The following is a 15991-nucleotide window of genomic DNA, read 5'->3' as shown; positions in this document are numbered from 1 at the left end:
CATATACTAGTCATATAATTTCATTGTTGTACGGTGTTAGGATATTGCAAAGTGTTGGCACTTCAAAATTCATCTAGGCATTCTAGCGTCTCAAAGGCAACCCATCTGGTAAATAAAATATCATTAAGGGTCTTTTTAATGTAGACATTAGAGTTGTTGGTGTTGGCATTGAATTGGGTACCAATACCAAATATGTCTTGTATTGGAAATGACTCACAATCTATTGTTTGGATGTACATAAAATTGTCCCATCTTCTCTTATCCATAGCACCACCCCACCCCTCTTGTATAGTTGGATCTGCCACAGCTGGGGAAGGAGAGGATCCCACTGGAGCTGGGGAATAAGTAGAGGATCCCATCGGAGCTGGGGAAGGAGAAGCCCACTTGCCATACTTGATGTGGTGAGCCGTCGAGGGCTTGGGCCGCGCATATTTGGGGCAGTGACCATCGAGGGAGGCAACAGGGGCTAGGGCATGCTCGGAGAGGGAGGTGACTAGGGAGACTTGTGGGGGAGGGGACTGGCAGGCAGAGGCGATAATGGGAACGGCTGGTGGGAGGAGGCACCCAGGGTCGAGGATGCGCTTGGAGAGGGAGTCAGGGCATTGAGGTGAGGCTAAAGTCCACTCGATACGTAGCCTTACCCTTTTGTATTGGGAGAGGTCACCTCTAGTTGTAGTCCAATGCCAGGATTAGGGTTACAATTTCAAATCTCAATTCCCTTGACATCCAAATAGTTTAGGAAACTTGATTTCAATTCCCAATTCCAGGCTCCAATATCTACATCCAAACGGAGTATAAGAGAATAGATTAGTCTCCTTCAATATCACATGTTTTGACTCACATATGACACATGTCATTTTAGAAAGGCATAACTCTCTTCATTCCAAATTGTATGTCCTTTTATTGTTTTTTAGATATAGATATATAGTTTTTCTATGCAGCTAAATAAGTTTTTGTAATATATCTAAATATATCTTTATGCACAGTAAAAAACTATGTTAGAAAAGTCAAAACGCAATCTGAGGACCTTTTCCTCTAGCATCTCACCGCATCTTTAGTCCTGTAATATGCTTATCACAAAGATGTGTCAATTCATGAATACACACAAGTGGTAGAGTGATCAACACACAACAAGCTAGAAAGATCTAGATGGAGCAAGGTTCGGAGATCCGCTTAGGTTCAACACAAGGCCGGTCAATCCTGAGAGGTTCAGTGCGTTCCAGTCAATTTAACCTGCAATTGATAAGAATAGTTTAAGGTAAAACATGACGGTGTTGCTCTAGACAGTTTTTTTCATGAGATAAGTTACAGTAGCCAAAATTGTGGATGATTCAAGAGTATAAAGGATTTTTTTTGACTAAAATAAGAACAAGTATAATATACCGCAAGAAAGCAGGAATTAAATGATTTTGTTCAGTTGTTCTTAGAGGCAAATTCGCTATTGGCTAAATAGCTGATTCATAGGTGAAATATGATTATAACATGTACAATCGACTAGCAATCATGAACAAGCTTATAAACCAACCAATCTTAGTCTATCATCACCAACAGTGAGGTTGACCGGATTAATGCAGCTATGATAATGATAATAAACTTGAGATTAGAAAGCTTATAGCCTGCAAGCACATACAATCGGCTAAAAAACAACCGATTTCAGATATGCTAAGTAGACAAGGCGCATGTCTTAATGATAAGTAAACCCATTAATTAACAACTTGCAATCTAGTTCTACTAGTGAGGTCCGACCGGATCAAGACAACGGTAGGAATTATAAATTAGACTTTATTAACTATTGAATCCATTATGATCAATTCATACTTTTGAAATGTACCATGTGTGGTTGAGCTTGAAATATATCAGCCAATCTAGCAGAATCAATCATCAAACATAAAATTTGATCTTGATATAGCCGAGACACGATCAATTAAAATTGATATGATGTCGTTCTATCTCTATCTTAACCGGATAAATTGTGAAATTATTATGATTAATATAATAAGATCGATTACTAGATAAATTAACTAAAAATAGCAGGGGATGAACCTATTAATCTAGGTTAACTTGATAACTTACTATGTCAAAAAGCACTTCACAGACGAGCATTCAGGTGCCAGTGCGCGTCGGTAGTACGACGTCTGTAATAAGGCTTACTAGAGACGTGCGAAACAAGTGTACGTAGTAATAAATATAACTACAGACATATAACGACACTACTACAGACCCGTTCAATGTACAAAGCGTCTGTGTAAACAATGATATTAGAGACGCCTGTGCTCAACAATCGTCTGTAGTTAGATTTTACTACAGATGCTGACGGTATAAACATCTATGTGAAAAACGCTATTACAAATACGTACGGTATATAAATGTCTATAGTAAGTATTCAACTATAGACGTCGGCGGTACACATGTCTATGCGAAGAACGATGTTACAGACGCATCAGTTACAATACTATAGACGCCGAGGGTACACGTCTGTGTCAAGAACTCTATTACAGACACGTGTTGTCTACAAATGTATGCAGTAAGTATCTAACTATAGACGTCGATGGTACACATGTTTATGCGAAGAACGATATTACAGACACATGCTATCTGTCTGTAGTTACGGTACTACTATAAACACCCTACATATGTATGTGAAGAACTATACATGTGTTGTCTGAAATCATTTGTAGTTAGGATACTACTACATAAGAGAATGACAAATGCGTTTGTGTGATGCACATATAGGACATACATTTGTAGGAATTATACAGCCACTTACGTTTTTGCAACACGTCTATAGTGAGGAGCTTATTACACACCCCTATTGTCTAGTTGAGTTTGTATTAGTTTGCTTACCATAGACGCGTCTAGGCTTATTACAGACCTGTCTGTAGCCCACAGATCTCAGGTTTCAGATCACAGATATATATGCACAGATCGCACGCAAATGACATATAAGTATATAATCATACTAGACTATCTAGGGTGATATATATGTTAAGTATGTATGCACACATAGAGTATGTGGTTATACTTATTATATATAATATAGTAGTGGTATTTTAGTAATATACTAAAAATCTAAATTTCTTTGAAAAAATTTCGCGCCGTAAGATCTAGAGTATATAAACATACTCAAGTATGAACATATACACAATGTGTTTTATTGAAGATGAGAGTAACTACACGTACCCGTAGAAAAGAATGCTTCTAGCATTGGGCTCTTAGTAGCTATTTAGAGCGCCAGGCCATCTGACACCAGTTCGTCAGCCATTCAAATGCAGCAACCGTAAAAGAGAGGAAACGGATTGTCCGCAACCGTAAAGGATGAAGAAAATTGATCCCCACAATAGAGACATGGGAGCCGGAAAATTGATCCCCACAACCATAGAGACATGGGAGCCGTCATCTCACAGCAATCTGATGGGGCATCAAACATCTGCCATCACCATGAGAATGTTAACCATAAAAGCTAAGGTGGTGTTTTTTGATCGTCTGATTAATCGTGATTAATCATTCTTATCGGTCTGTAGCACTCGATTAGGGCCTTCGATTCGATTAGAGCGATCAAAAACCTGATCGTCCGATTAATCGTTAAATAATCACGATTAATTGTCCGATCAGGCCTCTTGACCGATTAGAGTTGACTGACAGATGGTCTGCTTTTGGCCTGAGATATATTTAATTGGGTTTCTCTTATAACCCCCACTCTCTTCTCAGTTCTCACTCCCACTCCAGCCGTCAGCTACTGAGCTGCTGCTCCTGCTCGTGCTGCTTGCTTGCTACTTCCTCCTCCCTCTTCACTGCTGCCTGCTGCTTCCTCCTCCCTCTTCTCTGCTGTCTGCTTCTTCCTCCCCATTCCAGCTCCAATGCAAGTAGCCTGCTGCTGCTTGCTTCCTCCTCACTCTTCCAAGCTGCTTGCTTCTTCCTCCCCCTTGACCTTGATGCTTGATGTCCATATATAAATATATGGAGTCAAATCTCACAGGTAAGTAGCCAACTAACTAGAAATATAGTCTTGATACTTGATGTATACTATATAAATATATAGTATATAGTATATATACCATACATATATAATATATACTTATATAGTCTTGCTTTATGCTGGACGATTAGACCGATCAGGAGTCAATTAGTCGTCCTGATCGTCGATTAATCATCCTAATCGTCCTCATCGGTGCCAGACCGACTAGAAACGATAAGCCGATCAGAAAACATTGGTGATTGCTTCCTCAACCGTAAAAGGTACAAGCTAGTCTGCCATGACTGCAGTTCAATCATTGAGAACTATAAATGTCTATGCAACCATAAAATATAAAGAAAATTGATCCCGTATCCATAAAGACATGGGAGCCGTCATCTCACAGATCTGACGGGCATCAGACATCTGCCATCACCAAGCAACCGTAAGATGAGAATGTTAACCGTAAAAACTAAGGTGATTGCTTCCTCAACCATAAAAGGTACAAGCTAGTTTGGCATGACTGCAGTTCAATCGTTTAAGAACCATAAATGTTTATAATCAAGGAAGGTAGTGATTTGTTTGTTTACCAAGGCCTTGTTTAGAAAATTTTTGGCAAAATGGGCATTGTAGCACTTTCATTTATATTTGATAAATATTATCCAATCATAGACTAACTAGGCTGAAAAGATTCGTCTTACAGACGAACTGTGTAATTAGTTATTTTTATTTATTTATTTAATGCTCCATGCATGTGCCACAACATTCATTGTGACAGACAGTGGTGGATCTAAAAAATTTATAATGTCTAGGCGAATGTTACGATAAATAAAGAATAGCAGGTTGGTAGTGGATTGATGTTGAGATAGTGGATCATGAATAGCGGGTGCTATTGCGAACGTTGAGTTCCAATATAAGCATATGATAATTACATGTAAATTTAAGCATATATATTGTTGATGCAAAAGTGGATCTGCAAACACAAAGGGCTAATACCCGATTCAATGTTAAGGCGTGCTAGTCGATTTGACCTTACAATCGACAAAGGTAATAACTCGAATACTTTGGTCTCAACAACAGCGATACGCCCGGATGCCACGGCCAAGAGGTATTCACGTGGAACTTGAGAAGTCGCCGAGGTTGACTCGATGAATTCCTAAGAACTCGTAAGTAAAAAGAAAATATGCAAGTTGACGAAGTCGTCGAAAAAGTAGATACTGGAATAGATGTAAAACTTGTGTTTGATTGATTGTGTATATCTTACATTGCCACGGGGTCTACATTTATACCCTATCCAAAAGAGTTACAATCAGACACGACTAGGACTCTAATTCCAAATCAAACAGAATCCGTATGTAAAACAAACTCTAATAACTATGGAAAACATTAATCTATCCACCACAGGTGATCGGCACACCGTCACCATCCTATCGACAATTCCTGCGCCTCCTTCTGTTATCATCGGCAAATCACCTTCCATCGGCATCGGCAACCACCAGTATCGGTCATCGGCATAAATTTCGTCATCGGCATCATAACCCATCGGCAACTCTTTTGATAACCAGTCACCACTCTTTCGCCTGCCGATCTATATTTCATTAATTCCCAGACACGTGTCCAAAAATGGTGTCAACACATGCCCCCCAATTTCGGAGTATAAAATCATTAATGCTCTGAAATTCTCTTCAGTAATGATGCCTTTCCGCAATTACTCCCTTCTGACAATAATTAATTACCAAATCCAAACAACCTTAGTCCGGATCTCCAGCATGGACCTCGAATCCCTCAACTTCTCGAACCGAATCTCCTAAATATACGTTCATCGGCAACTTTTCCGTTAGAGAGGATTCTCGATGAGCCGACCAGGAGATCTTGCACAGTAAAATATCTCCCAAAATTATGACCGCTTACTATGAAATCACCTGCATAATACCTTGATTACCGTGCGAACAGTTACCATATCCACCTGAACACTCTCAAGTTTCACGGATACGGCAAAGAGATAAGTCAGAATGCCCCTGCTCTCTTTGTCCTATAAATACTTCCTTCTTCGGCACTCTTTCTCCACCTTGTCATTCTACATCCTGAAACCAATCTTCTTGGCGGTGGCGTCGTTCAAAAAGACCAAGAACTCCAGCGAGAATCCTTCCTAGCAGTTCTTCAAATCGTCGATCTTCTCCATCCCCGGGAAGAAATGGCCGTCAACTTCATCGCCCCTGAGGTCAATTTCCCCCCTTCTCTTTTTCTCTTGCCGTATTTTTATCTTCTACAAATCTATTTACTTAGCATTTTCTTTCTTCTTCTCTTTTTTTGTTCTTCCAATCTTCAAACCTTTAGGAATTGGCCGAGAAAATTGTTATTCCTACCGAGCAACCTCACCTTCAATGCCTCGGTCCGTTGGGAAATCCAGATCCTACCGATCTGATCAATGCAGAAACAAATAGGATTCCCTTTAGAACTGAGAACTTTTCTTTAGATCTAAGAAAAGACACCTTCTGATCCTGGCCTAGTTCTACTAAGGGATGGAAGGATTGGTTCTTGAGAGTCAGCAATTCGAACGAAGTACACTGGGGTGAACGCAAACTAGATCAGTGTATCAGGCTATCCATTGCCGATATGAATAGAGATGAATCACTGTTGATAGCTGCTTCATACTTCTGGTCAGATACCCTCAATGCTTTTCTGTTCGGTCATGACCCTGCTTCCCCTACTATTGCTGATGTGCTCATGCTCATCGGCTTAGATATCACATCTGCCGATGATAGCCATCTATATGATCGTAAACCCGAACGCAAAGTAGAAACCCGCAACATCGGCGGTTGGTCAGGATATATCCAGAAGTACCAGAAGACAGGACCAGTTGGGCAGAGAGAACATGCCACTTTCCTGAACATGTGGCTAGACAAGTTCGTCTTCTGTGGCTGATCGGTAGGACCAACCTCTGTCTACTTATCGGCAGCAGAAAGGCTAGCCGATGGCGGCCGATTTCCTCTTGGCCGATACTTGCTCGGTTCTGCCTATCACCTTCTCCACCAAGTGACCGAGAAGCTCCTGTAAGGGGAACCCATCGGCAACCTAGGAGTTCCCTGGTGGTTTATCAACATGTGGCTTAATGTTCATATGCACAAACGCCTGCGGTTCGATCTCTTTGCACAGCGATTCCTCAGAGACATTGCCGAAGATTATGAACTAGCTGACGAAGAATCGGCAACTCGCCCGCCCATCAATTATGGCGAGGCTGCTATAGTTCTGTCTGGTACCACCTGCAACAAAAACCAAATCGGCCGATTCTTTCAAACCTTATATGACGGCCTTACCAAAGAACAGCGAGCATGGATGCCTTACGAAGATCCAGAAACTAGATTCTCACTCATCTTCCACCCCTTCGATGAAGCTCTCAATAAGGACAATGACTTAATGATGGCAATTATCACTCCGAGGGCCATCCCAGTAAATACCTTTGGCAGTGGGAAAAACTCTAGTCCCACTTATGAGTTTTACAATCCATCGGCATTAGCTCGCCAACTGGCTTTCGGTCAACTACTGATCAGACTCTGTCAATGTTTTAAATAGCGGGCTAAGACGTTTAGCGGTTCATGTCTAAAACAGCTAATAGCGGAGCTAAATCGGGCTATAGCGGGATATAGCGGCTAAATTATAAATGAACACAAATAGCGGCACTCTGCCTCAAAAGGCTATAGCGGGCTATAGCGGCAGCTATAGCGGGATATTTAAAACTATGGACTCTGTTATGCCGATGTGTTGAAGCCAAGGGAGACAATAACCAGCGGGCTTGAATGGTTAAGGATAGCTCAGCTTGAGCCAAATGTCGATACGACAGACATCGATCTATCAGCATGGGTACCAGCCCTTTTTATTACTCAGCTGTAGAAGCAGTGGTGGGAGGAGTGGAAGGAGCACCTGTTCAGCACATTGGCCCACTCATACCGCGGCATGATCGATCCCGACTACAAAGTTCCTGATGATGTCGTAAGTCTTTTACCGATACTTTAACCCTTCCGTTATTTCTGATCTTATCGGCAACTTATTCGCTTTCTATCTATTTTCAACAGGTCGATAATCTAGCACCAACAGTCAGTAAGAGTGGGAAGCCGATCGATCTTCTCCAATCGGGCCCGATTTCTTTGATCGGCCATCACGCACCAAGTCTGGCGGCTCTGGCGCACCGCAACGTGCGCTTCAAGAAGACGACCACCAAGAGGCCAAAAGCATCTCCATCGGTAGCTGCTGCCACTCTAGCACAGGCTTTTAAGGTAAAACCCCTTAACTTCCTCTGCTTGCACTTGATTTCATCCCATACTTATATCATCCTTTTAGGGCACATCGACTGCCATGGGGACTTCATCGGTAATTTTTATCTTTCAACAATATTTCATCAATATTATTTTATGCTTTTACTCATGAAATCTTGGTTGTTGTAACAGCAAACTGGCAAATCGGCGAAGACCAGAAGCGCCCAAACAAGTGCCGATGCCCCCCAGCCCAGCCAAGCCAAGAGAAAAGGGCCCAAGAGCACCAAGTCGCAACCAAAGCACCAGAGGACAGCACCATCTTCTCCTCCTAGTCCGGTGTCACCGATCCATGTGGAATCATCCCCTTCTTCACTAGAAGCCCAAACACAACAAGTACCATCTCCCCCTTGACCAGCACCTCAGCCACAAGAAGCACCAGCCGATGTTTCTAAACAGATTGCCGATCCGATTGATCTGAGCACATCATCGGTCGTTCCCCCAGAACAGACAAGCACTGCACCCCCTCAAGGTAAAGTACCGATCATAGAATTATCACCGATGAATTCTATTTTTGCAAATTATAATCATCCTAATTTCTCAGTTGACATTGTCCCATCGGCAACTTCAGCCGATCAGCCCATAATACCGGCTGCATCTCCACGCCAGAGGCGCGAAGTTGTTGTGAAGCAGGTAAGTCACTCGATCTCTAGTCTTCATATTATTAATACTTGATCATCGAATAACTTATCTTCCTTCCCTTTTTAGGAACAAGACTCTCCAGACAGCTTATTCTCCTTTGCCATCGACATTTCCTACGATGAGGGCGAAGAAGCAAGCTCTTCTCAAGCAGTAGGGATCTCATCGGCAGAGATTAAAGCTAAGCTGGAAGACCTGTTGGCTCTGCTGCATCAAGATACAACCCAGTTAGTAGATGATTCTGATCCAGCCAAAGTTTTATTTAAGACTCTTCGTGGTCAGATCCCAGCCGATGCAGAAGAAGTCCTATTCCAAGCTGCGCACTTAGAGAGCCGCCAGCTCCAATACCAGAAAGCTACTCAGCGTCTTGCCGATAGAGCCGCTCACGCCCAACTCACAGAGGAAGTAATGCAAATAAAGTGCATTGCCGATGAAAAACATAAGAGCAACGACATTCTGCAGTCTTCAGGGGATCAACTGAAGCAGAAGATTTCCGACCTATCGGCAAGAAGGGAAGCCCTATTAGCTGACCTTAAACAAGTAGAAGAGGCCCTGACCCAAGCTCAGCAAAAAGAAAGTCAGCTGCTTGAGATGCTCAAGACTCTCCAACAAGAACGAAACATCCAAGCCCGCAAAGCACTACAGATGAAGAAGAAGCTGAAGCCAGTAGAAGGTTCTACCGATGAGGATCTCCGGGAGATAGAAAAGGCCAACCAGATCCGACTGCGCGTCATATTGACTATCCAAAGTTTGCTGAACCCGTGAGCTCTTCATCGGCAATTCGTTCCATTCTACCCTTAGAAACTTTTGATCATTCTGGTCTAGCCGATAGGACTATTATCGGCGCTTTAAAACATCATGCATGATCCCAGATACATTTCATCCAGCCGATAAGAGTGTTATCGGCATTTGAACTTCTATGCATCAACCCAGATACTCAGATAATACTTCTTTAAATATTTTCCATTTAACGCTCTGGGAAATTCAACTCCTTCGAGAGTTTCTAAAATATAAGCATTGCCAGGAGCAGACCGATTTATCCTATAAGGACCTTCCCAATTAGTAGACTATTTTCCAAATTTTAAACTTTTAGTCCCAATCGGTAGAATTAATTTCCATACCAAATCTCCATCAGCAAACTCCTTAGCTTTTACTTTTTTACCATACCATTTAGCAACTCTCTTTTTATTTTCTTCTATACTTATCAAAGCCCTTAACCGATGCTCTGCCAAATCATCCAACTCATCTTTCATCAAAGTAGCATAGTCATCGGCAATCAATTGATCTTGGAAAGACACTCGCCTAGATCCAGTCTTAATTTCCCATGGTAGCACTGCATCGTGCCCATACACCAACTGATAGGGCGAAACTTTGGTTGATCCATGGCACGCCATCTGATATGACCACAAAGCTTCATCTAATAATGTGTGCCATCTTCTAGGATTTTCTTCAATTTTTCGCTTAATGAGCTTAATAATTCCTTTGTTAGAAGCTTCGGCTTGTCCATTAGCTTGAGCATAATAAGTAGAAGAATTTAACACTTTAATCCCCATACCGAGTGCAAACTCATCAAACTCCCCCGATGTGAACATAGTACCCTGATCAGTAGTGATTGTTTGAGGAATGCCAAATAGGTAAACAATGTGTTCCTTCACAAAAACAATCATGTTAGTCGTTGTTACTTTCTTCAAATGAATAACTTCAACCCATTTAGTAAAATAATAAGTGGCAACTAAGATGAACTTATGTCTCTTGCTTGATGGCGGATAAATCGGGCCGATGAGATCAATAGCCCATCCCCGGAACGGCCAAGACTTAATAATAGGATTCATGGCCGATGCGGGTGCCCTTTGAATATTGCCAAACTTCTGACATCCTTGACACCCTTTGAAGTATTTAAAGAAATCTTCAAATATAGTCGGCCAATAATATCTGTTCCTCCTAATCATCAATTTCATTTTAAAAGCCGATTGATGTGCTCCACACACTCCTTCATGAATTTCACCCATTAAACTTCTAGCCTCATCATCACCCAAACACTTGAGCAAAACTCCATCTATCGTTCGATAATATAACTCTTCTTCAAGGAGCACATACTAGCAGCTTGAAACCTAACACGCCTCTCAACCTTCTTGGATGGATCTTTTAAATAATCAATAATTTCCTTTCTCCAATCATCGGCATTGATTGTCGACAATACTCCCACGATCGGTTGATATCCTGAAGCATGCTTCTATCCTCGCGGAGAAATTAGTACTATGCAAGGTCATGTAAGCCGAGTCCGTGCAAGATGGCAAACCAAAATTGTCGAGAAAAAACACAAGAAACCAATAAATGGTCAAGTGTCTCATCTAATTGGTCACACAGTGGACAAACTTCTGGATGTGGGAGATCTTTTCTTGCTAGCCGATCAGCCGTCCAACATTTCTTGTATGCCACTGTCCACATGAAGAATTTGCATTTGTTTGGCGCCCAGCTTTTCCAAATGCGTTCCCACTGGCTGAGTTGTGTGGATCCTGTGAATAGGGCTTCATACGCGGACTTTGCCGAGTACAGTCCAGTGGAAGAGAACTGCCATACATGTGTGTCCTCTACCTCCGGCTGCAACTCCACATTTTCAAGCAAAACCCAAAGCTGAAGGTACTCCAGCAGAACATTAACAGTGCGTGCTCCTTTTAAATCTGAGGTCCATCTCTTATTGTTTAAGGCATCAAAAACTGTTCTTCCTTTTGCTCTTGTTGCCACTGCAGCGAAAAGGTGCGGATATGAGTGTTCAAAACTTTTCCCAGATAACCATCTGTCAGTTTAGAAACGAGTATTCTTGCCATTGCCCACTGAAGACCTCACAGCTACAGAAAAGAAAGCCTTGACCTGTTGTGGAACTTTGATTGGCAAGAAAGCCCATGGTTTGTCTGGTTCAGTCTTTTGCTGCCACAACCATCTCAATCTCAGGGCCCAACACAAGTACTGGAGGTTAGATATGCCCAATCCACCTAACTCAGGTGGTCTAGTGACTTTTGGCCAAGCAATCAAATAGTGGCCCCCCTCGCATCTTTCCTTCCTTTCCACAAGAAACCTCTTCTTATCTTGTCAATGGCTTTCAAAGCCCAAGAAGGAAGATCTAGTGCCATTACTAAGTACTCAGCATGGATGTGAGAACAAATTGAACCAGCACCTTCCTACCAGCTTTATTGAGAAGGTCGGCCTTCCACCCTGGTAACTTATCCGCAAATTTGTCAATAATTGGTTGGATCTGCGCCCGTGTAAGTTTGTGGGGTGAGAGGGGTACACCCAAATACTTGCAAGGGAAATCAGAGATCTGACAGGGGAGGTGCGTAAGCATTACAGCAAGGTCTTCTTCCAAGCACTGAATAGGGTGGACACTACTTTTTTGTACATTGGTTCGGAGCCCCGAGGCTTCTCCAAAAAGCTCTAGTATATCCAAAGTAATTCTGATGTCACTCGCTGCGGGTCGAAGGAAAATGACCACGTCATCCGCATACAAAGAGATCCGGTGCTGCAAGGCTCTCCTAGCTAAGGGCTGGAGGAGCTCTTCTTCTGAAGCCTTTTGAATCAAAAGACAGAGGACATCCATCACTAATATGAAGAGCATTGGAGAGAGCGGGTCACCTTGCCTTAAACCTCGGTGATGCTCAATCCTCCCACCAGGTAAGCCATTTAACAGGATCTGCGTGGAGGAGGCAAGCAGCCCACTAATGATATCCCGCCATATTTGGCCAAATCCGATCCTCTGTAACACTTCCAGGAGGAAAGACCAAGAAACTGAATCAAAAGCCTTGGTAATGTCCAGCTTTAGGAGAATACGCGCTTGTTTTTGCTTGTGTAAGAAGTTGGTTGTTTGTTGGACCAACATAAAATTATCCAAGATGAAACGACCCTTTATGAAGGCGCTCTGATTAGGCGTAACCAACTGATCCAATCGGCTGGCTAGTCTATTATCTAGCAGCTTTGTTACGAGCTTGGCAAAAGAATGAACTAAGCTTATAGGTCCGTAGTCTTTTATACTAGTGGCGTCATCCTTCTTTGGCAAGAGAGTGATATATGCAGAGTTGAGGAATTCAAAGTTGCTGAATTTTCTACTCCAAACAGCGGACATTGCTGCCATGATGTCCTGCTTAATAAAGGGCCAGCAAACCTTATAAAACTTGCCTGTAAAGCCGTCGGGGCCAGGAGCTTTATCTGAGGGCAGCGAACTAATTGTTTTCCAGACTTCTTCTTCAGAGAAAGGTGCATCTAGCTCCGAAAGATCAAGAGATGGTGCATTCAGCTCAGATAGATTAACAGTAAAATCTCAGTCTCTGCTTTCACCCAAAAGGGTGTTATAGAAGTTAAAAACATTTTGCTCCTTATCTTCATGCTTTGTGAGAACCACACCCTCATCAGTTGCAAGTTGATATATGAAATTTTTCCTTTTTCGGTGCCTGGCAAAGGAGTGGAACATGGCTGTATTAGCGTCACCCTCACTGAGCCACTGGATGCGGGATCGGCTGCGAGCAATTGAGCGCTGGAGGGAAGGAAGAGCCAGGGAATGCAGTTTCTGAAGCCAGAGCTCCATACCGAGTGGGCATTAGTTACCGTTTCCGTGCTGTCTAAGGTCTTTGGTTGTGGATCTACACTTTCCATGTTGTGTAAGCGCAAGTCAGTGTCTTTAGGTGTACAGATGTAAGATACATAGGTCTCGGTAACCAAAGCTATTTAACTGAAGAGTAGAAATGTAATCCCCAGATCCTGTAAACAAAAAATATATAATATAAGCCACACAAATAGAGCATCAGTCAATGCGAATAACTAAGAACAATAGGGAAACAATACATGTGGGGTGGTAAATCAAATCATCACAGGTCAGAAGTATGTACTGTTGGTGAACACAAGACAATTTGCTGGGTAACAGCCAGAGGGCAGTTTGCCTGCTATGGCCTTTTGATTGTACTGCAAAGTAGAAGTCTTGGTTACAGAAAACCCTTGTCCCAACTCCAGCTCTTATAGGCTGAGAGCCACCCCTAGGACTAAGCATATTCTAAAGTAGATGCTCTGATTACTTGGCTGCCAAGGGTCTTATCTTCTTGACCCCAAGCAAGCCTATTACAGCCACACAAACAACCATGGTAAAAACAGAAAACTGCAATGGGCAATACTTAGGCCCTGCTAAACTAGGTACATGACCAACTGCTATCAATTCTCCCCCTTTGTTCCCCTTTGCTGAAATTGCCTCCAGACCGATCCTTCCCCTAAGCTCTTCAAACTTGGTCTTGCCCAGTGCCTTGGTGAGAATGTCAGCCAACTGATCACCTGTTGAAATGTGTTCTGCCTTGATGCTGCCATCCTCCAAACAGCTTCGGATGAAATGATACTTGATTCTGATATGCTTGCTGCGCTTATGGAAGACAGGGTTCTTTGCTAAGGCCAGTGCAGACTTGCTGTCAACCTTCAGCTCAACAATGTCTACAGGTCTTCCAAGTAGCTCAGCCAGCAATCTCGACAGCCACATGCCTTGTGTAGCAGCAGTGGTAGCAGCCACATACTCTGCTTCACAGCTGGAGAGTGCCACCACTTTCTGCTTGATGGACTGCCAGGACACCAGACACTGACCAAGGAAGAAGAGAACTCCGGTGGTGCTTTTGCTTGTATCAATGTCACCACAAAGGTCAATGTTGCAGTAGCCGACGAAGCGAGCGCTGCCGGGAGCTCTGGTGAAGTGCAACCCGTAGTCCAGCGTCCCGGCAAGGTACCTCAGGATGCGCTTCATAGCTGCGAGGTGCTCCATGGTGGGCTTCTCCATGAATCTGCTGACGAAGCCAACAGTGAAAGCAATGTGTGGCCTTGTGTGAACCAGATAGCGCAGACTACCAATCAACCGCCGGTAGTGGGTAGGATCCACCGCTTCGGCAGTGCTGAAACGGCTGAGCTTCAGTCTTTCTTCCATGGGAGTTACTGCAGGATTGCAGCTTTCCATGCCTCCAAGCTCCAGTATCCTCTCGGCGTAGTGTGTTTGCCGGAGATTGATCCCTGAAGCTGATTGGCGGACTTTGACACTGAGGTAGAAACTCAGCAGCCCAAGGTCGCTCATCTCAAATGCCTTCATCATCTGAGCCTTGAACGCCGCCACTTTCTTCTCGTCGGTGCCGGTGATGATCAGGTCGTCGACGTAGACACCGACGAGCAAGATTGCCCGCCCGCTGCTCCGCCAGTACATGGCAGCCTCGTGAGAGCTCCGCTCGAAACCCATCTCCTTGAGTGTTGCGCCCAGGGTGACCCAAAGCAGGATGGGAGCGCCCACTGCCATGCCGGCCACAGCATGGAGGGAGAAAACGGGAGCCTCCGTCGCCGCGTCATCCCCCGCGACAGCAGCACCTCCTTCGGCGTCATCAATCTCCACACCGTCCACGAAGAAGATGCGGCGGCAGAACCTGTTATGGCCACGGGAATATTTCTCGTTACAATTGAAGCATAAACCTTGGAGGCGGCGCTCGGCCATCTCCTCTAGGGTGAGGCGGCGCTGGTTGCCCTCAGCACGGCCCTGCTGAGCAGCCGTTGGTGGTGCCGGGAGCGCCAAGAGAGGCGGTGGGGCCGGGAAGGCAGCCCAGGCCGCGGGAGCCGGTGGTCCGTGCTGGTGCGCCCACGGTGGAGGTGGCAACGGGCGCTCCTGCTCCATCAACTTGACCTGGCGGGCCTGGCTCATCGCAGCGGAGATGGAGTCCGGGTTGTGGATGCGGACTGCATGGCTGAGCGGCGGTAGGAGCCCTCCGGTGAAGAGCTAGACCCGCTGTGCCTCATCAAGCCGGCCGGCGTGAGGCAACAGAGTGCCTGGAACCGATTGGCATACTCCTCCACAGTCCCCGTCCGGCGGCACTCGGCGAGCTCGAACATCAGGGTGGAGCGAAGAGGACCGAACCTCAAATTCAGAAGATCCTTGAAATTTTCCCATGATGGCGTGCCATCATCGTCCTGCAGCTGTTGGAACCATAGCTGTGCGGTGTCGTCCAGATGATAGGGCGTCATGCGCACGCGCTCTTCCGCCATGGTTCGGTGTTGGCGAAAATAAGCCTCACACTTGTTGAGGAACAGCATG

This window comes from Sorghum bicolor, chromosome 8, assembly GCF_000003195.3.
Source record: "Sorghum bicolor cultivar BTx623 chromosome 8, Sorghum_bicolor_NCBIv3, whole genome shotgun sequence".
Lineage (NCBI taxonomy): Eukaryota > Viridiplantae > Streptophyta > Magnoliopsida > Poales > Poaceae > Sorghum > Sorghum bicolor.
This window is presented reverse-complemented; position numbering follows the sequence as displayed.